Below are 19,224 nucleotides of genomic sequence, written 5' to 3' on the forward strand. Positions count from 1 at the left end.
CGACAATCTGTGGATTTCTGTTCATATGTCCTGCATTTCAGGGACAGTTGTCATCAACCTTGAACACGCTGGTGGTGCATATGTAAAGCTGTGCCGTAGTCATGGCTGTACACCGTCTGGGTCGACCGCAGCTGTTTCATGTCTCAAATGGGTAAATTTTTGGAGTCCTACAATGGACACCGATGTGCATATGTAAAGTGTAGAACGTGTTGGACTGTCAACATCTGGCCAGTGGTTTTGACTGCTGCTGTATGTTCCCCAATCGCGGATGTCTGTTTGACTACCCATATTATGTATTACTTGGCCTATCTATATCCACGTGCCAGTAAGCGTAAATACAGAAAACCTTTAGTCCTGGTCATCATCATAAAAGACATCCTTGAACATATATCAGGCCAAAACGGACAATGACAGAAACGATACACTCCACAGTCAAAACATACTAAGCTCTTTCACCCACTAACATGGGTCATCGTCGGAGTACGAAATACATTACACAGTCGTCCCTTATACACTTCCTTCAGAGTCAGTTTAAAGTCAATTAATCAATAAACCTGCTCATAGTTAAGTGGACAGTGCTCCATGTCATGATGATAACGTGACATATACAAATCAGTGTTGCATACATTACTTAATGGAAACAATAATACAACAACAATGTGTTTATATAACTACAATATTGGTCAATACAATCAGTATATTGACACATATTTGATAATTGTTGTGAGTAAACCTTAGAATGTAGTGTGTTGATCATGGTATGAAATATCAATGTGTATAACTGTTGCATTACGATTCCAAAGCATGGAATCAATAAGTACAATTGAAGCATAATTTGCATAAATATGAATGTACATGAAAGTCACAATGTTACGTGTGAATATGACTGTATCATAACTATATCGATATGAAATGGAATGAACTGTAGTTGTTTACATCTTCTTTTCCAGTGACAAATCTATGTCCATGCGTCATATATACGGGCCGTCGGGCTGCTGTGTGTAGATGTATACATGTGAACCCCTCGTTTCATACCTTTCTTTGTTACTGTCTGTGGATTACCTGTGTACACACATCAATTACCATGCCATACCTTTCCGCTGTACAGGTTCTGGCATGGTGTACGGCTGGTTGGCCCTCAATCTTGCTGTGTGTTACATTGACCAGTGTCTATCTGGCAATTCGCTGGCGTGTCATGTGTGACCTTCTTGCTTCTTTAGGGACCTGATCCCATAATTGTGACGTGCTTCCACTGGCCATATATCTGTCTGTCGTCTGGGATCTGTGTGTATCCAGTCCTTTCAGGACACTTTCTGTTGTCGTTCTTTTTTGTTTACATATATGAGTACTTTGGTATGTTGTGCTATGATTGTGTGTGGAGCCTTTCTCCACGGGCCTCTGCTGACACTGGACATATATCCAGCTAGCGTAGCCCGGTCAACAAGTGTGAGCCAACTGGACGCAATTCGTATGGGGGCACCTTCTAACAAGTGGGTCGGGTTACTGATGCATACCGTCATCAATCCATACTACTAACACATACGTGATTCTATCCACATTCTATGTTTGTCTCATCACATAGCGTGTGTTTCTCAGTATTTCTAACGGTACTTTACATGGCATTGCCTGATTGCATACTTTCAGAGGCTGACATTTATGAGACATGTCTGGTTGACGTGGAGGACACATCCTTAACCTGCCCTGCTTCGAGGGGATCACACACGCGCACGTGCATTTCCTAATTGTGGTTTACGCGCATGCATATCCGTATTCTGTCTCCATATGTTTACTGGCCCTGTGTGGTTACGTGGTCTGTGTTAGTTGTGACTATTCCGGTAACATATCTCTGATCCGGTTGACGGACGTGTGCGGAACGCACGTACACCTTTATACCTGTAACAGTCTTTGCAGCATGGATGCATTACGTACACGTTCACATTTATATGTTCCATAGTCGTAATTCAAACAGGACTGCATTCACGTTTGCCGGTTACTGTGACCACTACACGTTAGCTGTTCGGTGTCATTAATATGCATACCCATGGTACTTAGCTACATTTACATATCCCCCCACCCCCACCCCCCCGCACTCACGCACGTCACTGGCATCGCTTCTCCTGGTGGGAAAGGTGCGGTACTACATGTTAAACATTCCTTATTCCTTCCCGTTCATGGCCCAGGATGCATATGTCTTGACCGCAGGGATGTTCAGATCACAGGGGCTTATATCCCCAACGCATACAGGCCTTCGATTGTCAGGGTGTCCCTGTGGTGCTTTGGATTTGCTCTTGTCGGCCCAGTGTACGGAACTGCCCTGACCGTGTACGAATGTTAGATGAGTCACATGGCCACGGTTTGTCGGTGTCTATGATACCATGTCCCCCCCCCCATAATTCCTAACCGTGTGCGCTGATTGGCCGGCGTACCCGTTGTCGATGTTGTTATAGTAATTGAACATGGTCTGGTCGAACGGACCTATTTCCATTAGTAACCCTTGGTATTCATGACCTGTCTCGCCATATTACATGGGTTTAACATTGTGTGATGGCTTTCACTGAGCCACGGACATGTCCATTGCTTAGTTTGTGCCAGTCCCGCTCTGCTACACACATTTAACATGGCGGAACAGGTTGAACAGCTCAGCAACGGGGACATCGGCCTCTCCGTCGCTGTTTAGTATTGAATCGCTATGTTGACTTTGTTTCACAGAGAGAGACAGTGTCGACATTGGTAACGGACATCTCGCGCAGTACGTCCACACCGCCGCGGGTGGCGTATGTCTGCGTTTAGGCGGCGGACAGGCATTATGCTGTGCCATTATGTCTGGGGAATATATGGTTTCTTGCCATAGATGATATGTCATACTAGCAATGACCCGCATCTGGGAGTGGGTACTGCTGTATTTACCCACGGCAAGAGTGGCCTTAGGTCACGTGGTGCCCTAGGCAGAAGTACTCCATGATGCCACCGCCACATCACCCGCTACCCCCGTCCTGGTCTACCTACACAAAATAAAGGCTTGAAAGGTGCCCCGAGTGGAGCGGCGCCCTAGGAGGCTGCCTAGTTGGCCTATGCATAAGGCCGCATATGTGTGTGGTCCCTCGGGCGTCGGACTCGGGAACGCACCATGTCTGCCATGAGTATATCTAACATTACCCACATCCATGCGTGGTTTATTGCTATGATGTTCCACACCTGTGTTTGGACAACCTACAATAGCTTCTGCTATTGGCATGCATACCATACATATACCTTTCTCAAAAGCCGAATTTACAGTTCTGAACACTACTGTGGTCTCCTTTGAGGCCCCTGAGCCAGTGGTAAACATTACTCAAACCGCTGAATGACGTACATATCCCTTCCACCAGCACCTACAGGACTGCATGGATCAGGCAATCCCATACAAAACTGAGACTCTTTGTACCAAAGCCAAGCATCCAGTCTGGTGGACCCCAGCCATGAACAAGCTCTAGAACGACTGGAGGTAGCTACTACAAGATAGAGTGGAATACTTGTAAGGTAAGACACCCTTGCTCATTGTATGTGAAGAACTACAGGCTGTCAGGAAATCATCCAGGGGAAGTTCAACAGAGGAATCAACAAGAACTCGACAGACAATCATAAGGCCTTCTTTAGCTATGTTGGACACCTGGGAGGACACTCCCAGATATGCTCACACTGGGTTCAGAATGATGTGAGGATGACTGAACCTACACGCATTGCCAACATAATGGCCGACAGGTTCGGTGATAACTTCTCCCCCCCCTCACCCCCACATGGAGAGATATCTATACCAGAGGATTGTAGATCCTGGAACTTCTGTGACACACAGGTGGGAAATGCTCTCTCCAAGGCAGTAAACACAGCATCCATGGGACCAGATGGTGTCCCAGCTGTGTACTCCATTAACTCAATGGGGAATTAACCCCACAGTTAGGACAGCTGTTTAACCGTAGCCTCACCTCAGGATACGTACCCAAGTAGTGGCACAAGGTGACTGTAGTCCCACTTCACAAGGATGGTGCATCCACTGACCCTGGTACTTACCATCCCATTAGCTTGACAAGCCTTATCTGCAAAGCCATGGTGAAGGATCATGATGGAAGTCATACATAATGACATAGGGGACTTGCATACCTTGGATCCAACCCAGTTTTGCTTGGTCAAATACAGATCATGCCTTTTAAACGTGTCTGACTTTTAGGATCAGTCACCAAGGCCATTGATGAGGGCAAAGCAGTCCATACAGCCTACCTACACCTGGCAAAGGCCTTCAACACAATACCACACTCAGGTATCATTGATAAACCCGTCTGCTTGAATGTAAATACATCCTTCGCCAGAGGGGTTGCAAACTGGCTAAGTGACAGAACCCACACGGTCATAGTTGCTGGCGCCATGTCATACTCACAGCCGGTCACAGGTGTTGTCCCACGGGGCTCAGTCCTGGGTCCACTATTTTTCCACATCTACATTTCAAAAGTACAAGCAAACACAGGGGGGTTATGGCTGACAATGTTTTCAGATGACTGCAAACCGGGTGCCATATTCGGACACACATCTGACACACATATCCTTCAGAAGGGCCTCACAGCTATGGATAACTGGTGCCAGACACATGGCCTACAGCTAAATGCCGGGAAATGCATAGTCATACCCTTCGGGAAGAACGAGGTTACCCCTAGCTACCATATAGGTGGCAATCCACTGAGCACAGAGGGAGTTACCAGGGATCTGGGGACCCATGTTGTCGGTGACTGTTTGTTCGACACACACGTTGCTAACGTAGTTAGATAGACCTTCTACATTGCCCACCTGATCATGAAGGGATTCACATCTAGATCAGGGGAGGTCATTGTCCCCTTGTACTCATCACTCATTACACCTATGATTGAGTACAATGCCCCATTCAGAATGTATCTGACCCGACACCTGCAGCAGCTGGAAAGGCCACGACAGTTCATCCACAAACGGATGCAGGGTCTCAGGAATATGTGTTATGCTGACCGACTGAAAGGGTTCCATCCCTATTCCATCGCATACCACTTGCCCAGAGGTGACCTGTGCCTGGCATCCAAGGCCAGGTCGAACCCGGATTTGATGACTATGCTTCACCTACAGATTCTAGATCCCTCAGAATCACAAGGGCAGGTGACGTACACCTTGGCACTGTCATTAATAGAACATGCTGGTGGGACAGATTCATCAGCCAGACACTCACTATGCTGTGGAACAACATCCCAGTACATGTGAGACAGAGCACCTGGCTGGCCTTGTTTTAGTATTTTGACAAGGATGTCTGAATTGCTTTATTCAACTAACCTTGTAAATGAATATTTACTTTACCACATTTTTAATCTTTACATTCCATTGATATATTTTACATTAGTCATAATCATAGTGTTTATGTCTATATATTAGGGTTCATTTATATTACTAGGTGTCTCTAGTTCTTTTAATATATTGGCACAATCCGTAGAACATATATATGTAACTTATACACTCAGACACTTGGAAAACATTATGTTGGTTCTTCTTTCATATTAATACATATATTTTTATTTTCGCGGAAGAATATACATTTTGAAGCAATGTCTGATTTACTCACTGTGTGCAATCTGTAACCCGAGTAGACTTTTTAGCTTGTTCGCCTTTAAGGCATTTAATTAATACTTAGCACATCTTATTTACTGCCCAATTAAGGGTTTCAAATGTAGTAGGTTGAACTGCATTGTATGTATTCTGAAGCAGACGAAAAGCGCTGCAATAAACTATGATGACTGCATTTAATTCCTGGGGGGCTCTGAGTGGTCACCGACCGTTTCTACAGTACCTCATTTTTGCTTTGGACTTTCTCATCTGGGTCTCTGTGTTATTTGTATGGGGAATGTCAAGTGTGGTCCCTATGTGTATTACCTGTGTAATGCCTTACTGCGGCAGTGTAATTCCACCGGGTTTGCAGTTATGGGTGCCATCTTGTTCATACGCTTGTCCATCCATGTGAATTGCCTACTGGACACTGGTATAGGGCTGTACACATTTCACGGCTGCATTTAGCATTCTCCGGTGGATGCTTTGCATTATTAGTAGGGAGTTAGGCAGGTACTATGCCCACATCCCTCCCACGGGGCGGGACAAAGGATTACCTGCGAAACAACACCGAGCCCAGTTTCTACATACCCAGGATCCCTTGACTGCAACAGTCGACAGTACCCATTACACATCCTTCATGTGTGCGGGACTGTGATGTGGACGCACTTCTATGGACTCGGTACCCTGGGTATTTCTGTGCATATGTGCTGCATTTCATGGACAGCTATCATCAACATTAAACACGCTTGCGGTGCATATGTGTGGCTGTGACGTGGTCACGACAATGAGTTCATGTAGGTGATGACGGAAGCTGGCAGGCATTCCATGAATAAATTTTTGGGTCCTACAATGGACACCACTGTGCATATGTAAAGTGTAGAGCTTGTCGGACTGTGTCCTTGTGGCCAGTGGGTTTGACTGATGCTGTGTGTTCAACAATCGCGGATGTCTGCTTGACTACCCATAGTGTGTAGTGCTACGGGAACCATGTTTTCCGAGACCAGAACCCAATGGTGTACATCCAATGTTGCAGGTTAACAACCGCTTTAATTAATCCCCAGAGGTCACGGTTGGGAAGTATCGCCACTTTATTGTCGGAACAACACCTCCAGACTGGGTAAATCACGGGAACTTTAGCCCGGTCTTACCGGCCATTTGCAAGTGTACTTAGCAGACACGTGTCAATACATGTATGATAATACATATTGTCATGCCGACGGTAATCTATGTTATTTGGACAATGGCTTCTGCTATTGGCATCCGTTGCTGTGAGTGTTGCCGGTTACCATACACATTGCTTGCTCAGAGGCAGACTTCCCAATTCTGAACACTACTGTGGTCTCCTTTAGGGACCCTGAGCCAGTGGTCGACAGTACTGCAGCCACTGCATCACTCACATATGCCGTCTACCGGTACCTACAGGACTGCATGAACCAGGCATTCCCTTACCCAACTGTGGTTCATTGTACCAATGCCAAGCATCCAGTGTGGTGTACCCCAGCCATACACAAGCTGTACAACAAGAGGGGGTGGCTACTACAAGGCGGAGCAGACACCTTGTGAGGTATGACACCCTTGGTCATTATGTGTGTAGAGCTACACGCTGTCATGACATGGTCCAGGGCACGTTGCACAGATATACCTACATGGACCTGGCTGACAATCATACCACCTTCATTTGCTATGCTCAACACCTGGGAGGTCACTCCCACATATGCTCTGACTGGGTTCACGATGATGTGGAGTTTACTCAACATACACACATTGGCAAAATACGGGCTGACAAGTTCGGTGAGGACATCTCCACACCCTCCCCCCCACATGAAGAGATGTCTGTACCAGCGGTTTGTGGTCCCCAAATGTTCTGTGACACATGGGTGGGACATGCTCTCTCCAGGGTAGTGAACATAGCATCCATGAGACCAGCTGGTGACCCGACTGTGTACTCCACTATCTCATTGAGGAATTAGACCCACAGTTAGGACAGCTGTTTCTTTGTAGCCTCACCTCAGGTAACATACCCAGGTTGTGTTGCATGGCAACTGTAGTCCCACGTCACAGGGCCAATGCCTCCACTCACCCTGGTTATTACTGTCCCATTACCATGAGGAGACCTATCTGCAAAGACATGTGGAGGGATCATACTGCGGCTCGTAGATGAAGGCATAGGGGACCTGCATACTTTGCATCCAACATGGTTTGGCTTGTTCAGGGGCGGTTCATGCCTTTAAAGCATGGTTGACGTTTTCGGGACAGTCACCGAGCCCATTGATGGGGGTCTTGCAGTCCATACAGCCTACCTCGACCTGGCAAAGGCCTTCAACACATTACCCCCCTCAGGTATCGTTGATAAACCCATTGGCTGGGATGTGAACACGTACATCACAGGATGTGTTGTAAACTGGCTATGTGACACAACCCACGCGGTCATAGTTGCTGGCAGCATGTCAGACCTACTGCCTGTCGCAAGCGGTGTCCCATGGGGCCCTTCCCTGGGTCCACTCCTCTCATACATCTACATTTCCACAGTACAGGCACACACAGGGGTGTTATGGGCAACATTGTTTGTAGATGACTGCAAAACAGGTGCCATAGTGGGACGGACATCTGACACAGATATCCTTCAAAGGGGCCTCCCAGATATGCATATCTCCTGTCAGGGACATGTCCCACAGCTAAATGCAAAGTAATGCAACATCATACCTGTCGAGGAGTACTAGGTCACCCCTGTCCAGCATATCGGTGCCTGTCCACTGAGCACAGGGGTGATTACCAGGGATCAGGGGACAGAGTTTGTCGGTCACCATTCGTTCAACACACACATTGCTATCGTGGTTCAGTGGGACTTGTACATTGCCCACCTGTTTTTGCAGGGATTCACATCTACATCAGGGTAGGTCATTGTCTCCTTGTACCCATTACGTGTTACACCTATGATTGACTACATTGCCCCATTCGGAGGGTATCTGACCCAGCACCTACAGCAGCTGGGAAGGCCTCATAGGTTAATTGTCATACAGATGCAGGGTGACATGGATTTGTGTAATGCTGCCCCACTTGTAGGTCCCCTGCCCCATTCAGTCACATACCTGTTGTTTAGTGTTGACCTGTGCCTGACATATGAGGCCATGTCAACCCATATGTCATGTCTATGCTTCACCTACTGTATCTGCATCCCTCAGAACCACAAGGGCAGGTGACATGAACCTTGTCACGGTCATTAATGGGATGTGTTGGTGTGACACATACATCACCCGGACACTCACAATGCTGTGGATCTACATCACAGTACATGTGAGACAGAGATCCTTCCTAGCCTTGTTCGGGGGTATGTTGTCCATTGGATGGGGGATTGCAGATATAGGCCGGGGATTACATCATTATCACTGCTTGACAGAGGTACAGCAATATCATAAGTATTTTATCTCCGGCACAGAAGGTTGCCAAAGTAATCCTAACTATGGTGTAGGGTTATGGCTGAACATGGGTCGATGGCCTACCCTGTACCTACGGACATATGAACCTATATTCATAGTTTGTCCCATTTACACTTGTCTATCCCCTATCCTCTTTCTCATGTGTATATTTCTGTGGCACGTGAGTGTCCTCTGTATTACTTGCAGGTATGCTGTCTACAGTGTACATACGTCACGGTTGATGACAGTGTATCTGTGTCCCTAACACTGTGATACCGAGGACTACCACACATCCTTCACAACATTACATGGATATGTCCATTCCATTCTTCTTTGGCCTATGGGGGGGTGTTAAGGCAACAATTACACAAGTCCCTGTTTGTGCATGCTTCATGTTGGTGTTTGACCAGCCTCCGTTGCAGTCGTGTGTTGGACGGTAGTGTTTCTGTGTGTTTGGCATGTGTTGTTATTGCCGGTACATCTGTGGGAGTTGTGGTTGGCACATGTTCCTCTTTGCAGGGACACCCATCCTGGGGTTTGTGTCATGCATCTGCACTTGGCACGTGCCATATGTCCTGTACTATTCCCACAGTCATGTATGCCTTCATGCACTACTACTGCATGTTACTGGCTGTTTGTATGTGGTACACATGGTGATTGTGGTGGTTGGCTTGATCTATTCCCATGCTAGAACATACACATCTGTCAATTACGTTGTTTAGATCAAACTGTAACACTCATTAGTCTTTTCAAAATGACAGTCAATAACACAGGAAGCTCAGATTAACAACGTTTTAATACTGTGCACTAGGAGGCAAATAACTATGCAGTACAAGTGTAGAGTTTTGTCTGACTATATACGAGAAACAGCTGTATGAGTATTGTGTTTACAATCATCTTTTGCCCACCTTAATGATGTGGTCGGTCACAGGGCATTTACATCACTATAGTCCACAATATTGTATTCCTACAACAGTGCTAAGGTAATGCTTATTAAATGTTTTACCATGAGGATAGCACAGCCTTGCGAACCACATAGTGTATTAGACTGTCCTTCTGTAAATTCCGCTCTGTCAAGGTTCCAAGACTGTTCAGATACGATCGACACTTCATATCCTACTATGTTCCTTTGTCTCTCCGGTGAGCAGCTGTACTCTGTCTTAGATGGAGCTCACAAGGCCATCCTCCTCAGTGGAAGGATGACAAATATACCTGTACATACATTTATTATTCTCTAACCCAGCAGATGACTAATGCTGAATGACATACGCCTGCTGCACTGGTTACCGCCAGGGTCAGGGTTCGATCACACTGCAGCTACACTACAGGCAATTACATGCATGATAAGTTCTACTGCCATATTGTAAATTAGAATAATATGCATTATACACTATTTGCTTCTAAACTAGCACGTCATATATATGTTTAAAGATATATTTTGCTAACATTCTCCCTCCTTTGATTGCTTCTATTCTATCCGGAAACATATACAACATTATTTCATTCCCTAGCCTCTTCCTCTCTGGACCGTTTCACTAGGCAAGTCATTTGTTGTACATTTCAGAAAGGATTTCATTTTGTATTGACTAATACCACTACAGGTCTTGATACATAGTCTCGGGTACAGATACGTCGACAAAGTCCCTGACTAATACTTTCATGCAAAGTATCCCGCAACAGACACATGCTCCCAATATGAGAAGAACAACACAAATGGCAATCAAGATATTCAGTATGGCTGAACCCCATCCACCAAATGGTTTGAGGAAATGGTTCATCAGTGGGTTTGGGCCTGGTTCCGCCATGGCTGACACCTGCTGTATTACCTCTAGGTGGGCGTTGATATTGTGCTTATTAAGTGGTACTTAGACACAGCGGTCTTCTTTGATAAGCGCGCACGTACCAGTTCTCGCCGCCAGGGTGCAGTCGTGCGCTATTACATTTTGTGACACAACAGTTCTCATTGCATCCAGTTCATCAGTCACAAGTTCAAGAGCGGAAAGTCACATTGCTCATTCCTCCGACAGGTTTTGACAACTTCTTCTGTTCCCTGATTGATTTCACTACTCCACAAGCTGGGATTGTTCCAGCCCAAGATATAACGCTGTCACTCAAGTCCATATGAGTCAATATTCCTTTATCTCTTGCAGAAGAATGATTTTTCAGAACAGCTTCCATTTCACCCACTGAATTAGTAGTTATCTCGACTGTGTTCCCAGTTCTTTGAACTATATGTCTTACAGTTCGTTGCACCCAGAGGCAATTGTACAGTATGTCATATGACTGGAGCCAGAAAACCCAAAAAACAACTGCCGGACCAATTCTCAGGTAACCATTGATATGCTTTTTTCCCCCAAACATAATAACAATATTATACTTTACTACTGATGCGGGTTAACTCTGCATGTAACATTTTCCTGTCTATGACAGAGGACTGCTTATACAATTCAGGATGTTTCTGCACATCTTTCAACATTGTTCTCATGAAGCTTCAATACACATCATGAATGGTGCTACAAGTAGTAGTGTGATCTTTGGCTGTTATATGTCATTTGTAAGACACAGTTATGTTACAATTACTCCCACCAACTTGAACTGTATCATGTTTATGAAAACAGACAATTCCTTTTTGTGTAACAGGTAAGTACAGTGCCACTTTGTCCTGTGATCTCACAGAACCTGTATCAAAGTGTAAATGTTCACAAGTCTCAATCTATCCCCAAGGGGACAACATACATCGGAAGTCCTCCATATGATGTAGGTATGGCAGTACAAACACAGCAATTTGAAATGTTCATAGTCTGTACATGCACACGCGTCATGCCCAGGTATGTGTTGTAGTTTGGATGCCACTCTGTGGCCAGTTCATCACGTATCACTATTTCTATCTGTGTAGTTATATGCAGGTAAGGTCCCAGCAAATGTAAAGTCACCACAGACATGGCTAATAGGTGTATGATCAGTACGACAGTAAACCAAATGTCTTTGGGGTTGCTTTGTATTGTTATACAGTCTGGCCCGGGTGATTCTGTCTCTATGGTATATTGGCTACAACATGTAAATCAGACTTGATATCCTTTACCGGTTTGAATAAGGTGAGGTGAACCCAGGACGACCTCTCCGCAAACATTACTGCAGTAGGCGTTGCCAACAGTACCTGGTACCGACCTTCCCATGTTGGACTCGGAAAGTTACTTTTCTGGATAACAGTGAAATACACACAGGATACTGGAGTCAGCTATGCGTCCGACTTCGCTTGCTCTTTATCTGTAAATGAGTTTAACTGCAAAACAGTGTTATTGGTTGACAATCCTCTCATGTAACTTGCTAATGAGCCATCGACCTCCAGCTCTGCAGGCATGACAGCTTTCCACTGTGGCACATGATATGCCATTCCAAATACTACTTCGAAGGGGGTCAAACACTTTACATTTGGAACTGTTGTCATGCTCAGCAATGCTACAGGTAGACAGCAAATGCAACTCGTCTGGGTGTCACCCATCAACCTCCTCAACTTATTTCTCGGGATCCCAGTGTACCTTGCCACCAGTCATGATGACTGTGGGTTGTACATGCAAATGTTTATTCATGGAAATACCAATTACTCCCCCAGGTTGCTGGATTGTCTGGTTCACAAAATGTGTTCTATTGTCACTGTAGCTTCTTTACAGTATGCCAGATATAGGGATACTTTATTTTACTGGGACCTTTGCCACTGCTGCTGCATCCGGTTTCCTGATTGGGAATGCTTCTACCCATTTTGATAATATATCTATAATCACTAAACAGTATTTCTTCCCTTCACATTTATTCAGCTGTATAAACTCCATACAAATAGTATGGAACGGTTATGGTGGTGTAGGTAAACCCACTCCCTTCAGTTTAAATGCTCCCTGTGCATGATGTTTACTGCAAATATGACACGCTGCTCATGATGTTTGTATGTGGTTCCTAATTCCGTATGTTAGGGATATTCTGTTAACCAACTGTACCATCCCCCCTGTTGAGACATGGCTCTACCCATGGCTCAACAAAGCCGCATATCTGAATACATTAGACGTTAATATTGGCTTTCTCACTGTGGATATGTACAGTCCGTCTTCAAGGATTGCTCCTCGTCATACCCACGCCTGCTTTTCTGCTTTCGTAGTTCATGTTTGCATTGTTTGTAACATTTCTACATCTATAATGTCTGAGGATTGTCATTCCTCATTCAAAAGACACTTTCCGACTGTGAGGCTGCTTGTTTTGCAGCTGCATCAGCTCGTGCCTTACCTTTCCTACTGTTATCCTGTTGCTTTGTATGAGCTGCACATTTGCAATTAGCTACTTTAGTGGGTAACTGAATCGAATCTAATGCATTCAAGGTAAATTGCGCATGATTTATCGGTTTACCGGTGGATGTTATCATTCCCTATTCTTCCACTGCTGCTCATAAACATGCACTGTAGAGACAACATACTGACTATCGGTATAAATGTCCACACATCAGGTTTTCCGCTAGAGTACAAGCACGTGTTAAAGCTATCGATTCTGCTGCTTGAGCAGACACGTTATGCTGCAGGGGTTGGGCTTCTACAATCTCATTATCAATAACTACTGCATAACCTACTTGATTCTTTCCTGTTGGACTCTTTCTACATGATCCGTACACATAAACTGTCACCTCTGCATCATCTATGAGTATATCAGTGATATCCTGTCTGTGTGGAGTTATTTCCTCCATTTCATATAGGCAACTGTGTGGTGTGCCATACACAGGTGTCGGACGTGACGTTGATAGGTTTAATGTTGTACAACGTTCAATCACCATATGAGGTTGACTCAGGGTATGGTCAAACAAGAAAGATGTCTAGCACGGGTCAGGAATGCTATTTTCTCTTGCAGCAGAATGATCGCAACTGCATGGGACACTCTCACAGTGAGAGGGTGGAATAATAACATTGAGGCCGAGGCCTGTACTGCCATGGGTGCTGCAACAACTGCCTGTACACAATGTGGCACTGACCATGCCACTGTGTCCAACTGCGATGAGTAGTAAGCTATGGGGCGTTGCTTACTTCCATGCTGTTGCGTCAAGACTGACGTCATATATCCCTGCTTACAATCTACAGTCTGACAACATCTCTTATGATTATTCGGGAGACCTAAAACAGATGTTGAAGCTATCAATCGTTTTAGTCTGCAGAAAGCTGTTTCTGCTACTGGAATCCTGTGTAGTATATGTTGTGCTGCCATAGGTGTATTAAAGATTAAAGCAGACAATAGAGCAGATTCCAAAGCATTGTTTGGTAACCAGCTTCGACAAAGGTTAGTCGGCCCAGGAAGGACATCATTCCCTTCTTGGTAGTTGGTTTGGGTGCTTGTGAAATTGCTGCCTTCCGATCGTCATGTAATGTTCTACCCTCCTTGGATACCACATATCCCAGGTACTTGACCTGTATTCTCTGTAGTTGCAATTTATGCTTGCTTAATTTATGTCCCTGTTCTGCTGAATATTTCAATAATGCTATTGTATCTTCCCTACATTGCTGCTGGGTAGGGGCCGCAAGCAGAATATCATCCACATAAAGTAGAACTTGACTGGCCCCGGGTGGAGTAAACACCGGAATGTTGCTAGCCATCTCCTGTGCGTATATCGTTGGACTTTCACAGTATCCCTGCGATAGCCGGGTATGGCTGTATCTCTTACCCTGAGAATGTAAATGCAAAACAATACGGACTATCTGCATGTATAGGTATTGAAAAGGAAGCATAGCTTAGATGTACCGCGGTAAGATACTTCTGTGGCGGGTTCATAGCATTTATTGTAGTGTGTGGGTTTGGCACCATCGGTACCCTAGGTGCTATTACATGATTTACAGCTTGTAAATCCTGTACCATCCGCCATTCCCCCTTTGCTTTTCTATCAGAAGATACAGGGGTATTGCATGGTGAATACTGATTACTTTGTAGATGGGGAATTCCCTCTGTGACTTTCCAGATATCTTCTGGTGTCCACGGTCTATACACTAAGGGAGTTGGGTCCTGGCCTTCCTGTCCTGCATGAGGGTTCGGTACTTCAATTAATTGACAAATATCCTCACTCTGTTCTAGTGACTCTCTTCTTCCTTGACTGTCCCTAGGTATTTTACGGGTTCGGGATGTGGTTTCAATAGCTTCTCTTACATTTGGTCATTGTGATACCTCTGTTGCCACAGGATAACGTGGGGGGGACTAGCCTGCCCTCCCGCTTCATATCCTGGATGTGGTATCGGAGGTGGTGGAGGGGGGGTGCTGTCGCTACTACTGTATTATTATCTTCTTTGTGTACGTATGATGCTTTTGCATTTTTAGTGTTCTGTTCCCTTCGGTTTACTACCTCAATCCACCTATGTGCTTGACGGATCCCCAATTGTCGCTGTTTTTTCGCCTGCACATCTTATGGTTGCCACCTTTTCAGATGCACAAAGTGGGACATTAGTGTTATGGACGTGTCATTTTGCAGGGCAAAACATACCCACGGCCAGTACAAAGGACAGCAATTCACTTTTTGCCAGGAGAGCAACCTATTCTTGTAGCATTTGAGTTGCTTATTCTGCTTATTATGATATTTTGGTGTTTCAGATACGAAATAACTGTTTTATGCTACCATTAAAGAAGATATATGAAATATTTTTGTCCTACCATATCAGGACATTTGCCATTTGTTCAGTTTGTTTGCAGGACACAAGTGGCCAAAGAGGGACTGTCCCTCACACAGTGGGACAGGTGGTTACCCTAGAACACCTGCATCACATTTTCAGTGGTTCCAATGTTTCAGTAATGATAGTTTGTGTAATATACCATCTATGTCATATTTATTGCACCATTTTGCAGAATATCTCACATTATGTGCACACTGCAATTGCATGTACTTCACATCACCCATCAAACGCTGATCACACGATCTGTTTGTGCACTAATCTCCCATATCCTCTACACGACTGTTACGTAACCCTTCTCTCGTACCACGTGGTATCTCCTTCCCTGTATCCACTGTAGTGTCTACTATGACTATTTACTCTACTCTGTGTTCCCCTGATCTATGTCCAAATTTAAAACTACTTGGATTGGTCTTCGACCTGCTATCACAACTGTTAACAGAAACACAATGTAGTCTGGTCCCTGATCTACAATAGAGACAAAGAGGCAAACCCTCCTTACCTGAGCCTCCTGTTTATGACTGCACGTTTTCTTCTTGGGATCCAGTTTTCCGCTTTTCAGCCACAGATCAGACAGTGGACAGCCTCTTTACACACAACAATTCAGTCGGAGGTCTTTTCACTCAAGAAGAACTATTTAGGCAAATTCTCCTGCGCACATGTCTAACCACCCATGCACTCTGACCTGTAGCTTACCAAGGGAATTCCGGATAACAAGGACCACAATGTCACATAAGTTGTTAAAACCAGACTGTAGACATCAGTAGGCTTTCCGAAGTGACAGTCAATAACACAGGAAGCTCGGGTTCACAACGTTTTAGTAGTGTACACAGGCAGGCAGTAAACTATACAGTCCAAGTATGAGAGGTTTGTCTGACTCTATACAGTAAGCAATTTCTTTATATAGTGTTTACAATCAGCTTTTGCCCACCTTACTGACGTGGTCAGTCACAGGGCATTTCCATCACTATGGTCTGCAATATTCTATACATACGAGGGTGCTGAGGTCATGCTTTTAAAATGTTTTCCCATGGGAATAACACAACCTTGCAAGGCACCTGGTCAATTACAGTGTCCTTCTGTAATTGTTGCTGTTTCAAGGACACTGGACTGTTCTGGTACAATAGTCAGTTCATTTCTTAATACGTTCCTTTGTCTCTCTGGTAAGGAGTTGTACTCTATCTTCGATAGTGCTCACAAGGCCATCCTCCTCAGGGAAGGGAGGATGTTATACATGTACATACATTTATTTTTCTGTAACCCAGCAGATAATTGATGCTGAGAGACATAACCCTGCTGAACTGGTTACTGCCAGGGTCAGAGTTCGATCACACTGCAGCTATGCTTCACCAATTACATGCATGATCATTTCTACTGCCATATTGTACAGTACAATTCAATACATTATATAGTATTTTGCTTCTAAACTGGCACTTCATATGTGTTTCTATATATATTTTTCTAACAACATCCATCCGGACGTATGCATGTTGTTCCGTCCTTTACCTTGACCGTGTGTAGAAACGCTGCTCTCCACATGTGATGTCCCACCTTCCCCTTCTGTGCCTGTGGCACCCTGTTAGGACGTCCTGTTTGGTAGGCACATGTTCCGCTATATGTGTTTGACTTCTCTGCATAGCTAATCATCGGTGCGGTGGTTCAACAACCCGACTTGTCCACATGTGTACAGTTATGTGCACCGTGGCGTTTGCAAACCTATATGGTTTGGACGGGTACATACCACATGTGGGATGTACACATTCTGCAGACACATTCACATGCAGCCATTTCTATATCTGTACCTGAGGTGGGTTTGTGACATGTGGGGTACATATTTGCACGCGTGGCACTGGCTAAGACAATACTTCTTACCACATTTCAGGTATGCCCATTGTGTGTAGGTGTGTAGCTGCACAGGGATGCTAGCTGGTTTGGGTGCACAGGCATACATGGGTGGGACTTACATGCTACATTGGGGCTATTTTGTATTACATTTGCATGCATGGGTTCTGCTTCTGGATATTACACTTAGACATACGCCGTCCTGTGTATGCGACAAACACGTGGCTGGGTGTGGGACATGTTGCTCTGCACATGTTTGCCTGTGTTTAGGGTTTCTTGGTTCCTTCCTGTTGTTATGTCGACACAGCTACCCGGCTGTGTACTCTCACTACTGCTTGTGACCATTATGGTTGACACCTTTTCCAATGCCCATAGTGGGACATGTTTTGTGGAAACATCGGATTTTGCAGGCCAACACATACCCACAGCAAGTGGTGTTGACAGATCTTCAGTTGTTTGCCATTATATATGCTTATTCTGGTAGCGTTTGGGTTCCTTATTCGGTTTCTGATGCCATGTATGTGTTTCATATACAAAATATATGTTTTATGCTACTATTACAGGTGTATTGAGTGAATATTTTTGCACAGAAATCGCAGGTCATTTGCCATGTTTCGATTTTTGCCGGGACACAACTGTCCATTGAGGGACTGTCCAGAGCAAAGTGGTACAGCTGGTAACCCTGGTGACCATGCCCATGTCGCTACTGGGGTTGCCACCTTTTCCGATGGCCAGGGTGGGACATTTTCGGGACTCACATCAGATTTTACAGGCCGACACATACCCACAGTCACTATATAGCATAAAACTTCACTTGTTTGCCTAAATGAAAGCTTATTGTTGTAGCAGTTTGGTTGCTTATTCTGTTTCTTGTGACATTTAGGTATTTTACTTACGGAAATAACCATTTCAGACAACCATTACATTACATACGGGATATCATTTTGTCCTACAATCTTAGCACATTTGCCGTTTTTAATATTTTTTATCGGGACACAACTGCTCATGGAGGGACTGCCCCTCGCAAAGTGGGACAGGTGGTAACCTTAGTCGCTACTCCTATGTCGGTGCGGCGCGCTGACATGCTGCGGTACACCTTCTCTGGGTATGCCCACTGACGGTGCATTGAACGACGAACACGGTGTTACGCGTATCCTTTGTTCCTTGGACGGGTACACTTGGGCTTCATGGGTTGTGTTTGCTTCTCCATTTTGTTGGGACGGGTACTATGTTGCATACTCTACGTGCGTTTCATTCTGCACAGGCCCTGGCTGCTGCCATTACTATTATGGGCGGACCGTGGCAGTCAGCACATTAGGTTGCTCATCGCCTGTCGGCTTAGCCACACCTCCGGACACATCCTACTTGGGCTCGCTCACGTACACTACGCACATGTCTGTGGTTGCGGCGCGCTCTCATTACTATGCATATGGCGCTACTACGCTGACTGTTCACTGCACCGCCGGCGCAGGCCTTACACAGGCCCTGCGCCGAGCTTCATGAATCCCGGTCAATATTATTTTTCTTTCCTGAAGTTTCAATATTCTACCTATTGTATTAAAGACTTAATATTTTCTATATTTCCAATAACATATACAAATGAATGCTTAAAAACTCCCATTTTCACCAAAAAGATAGAATTTTATGTGGTCCTGAAATACATACTGTTGAAACTTAAGGTCTAGATGCCA

This window comes from Protopterus annectens, chromosome 1.part2 (genome assembly GCF_019279795.1).
Source record: "Protopterus annectens isolate FY-2018-M chromosome 1.part2, PAN1.0, whole genome shotgun sequence".
Taxonomy (NCBI): domain Eukaryota; kingdom Metazoa; phylum Chordata; order Ceratodontiformes; family Protopteridae; genus Protopterus; species Protopterus annectens.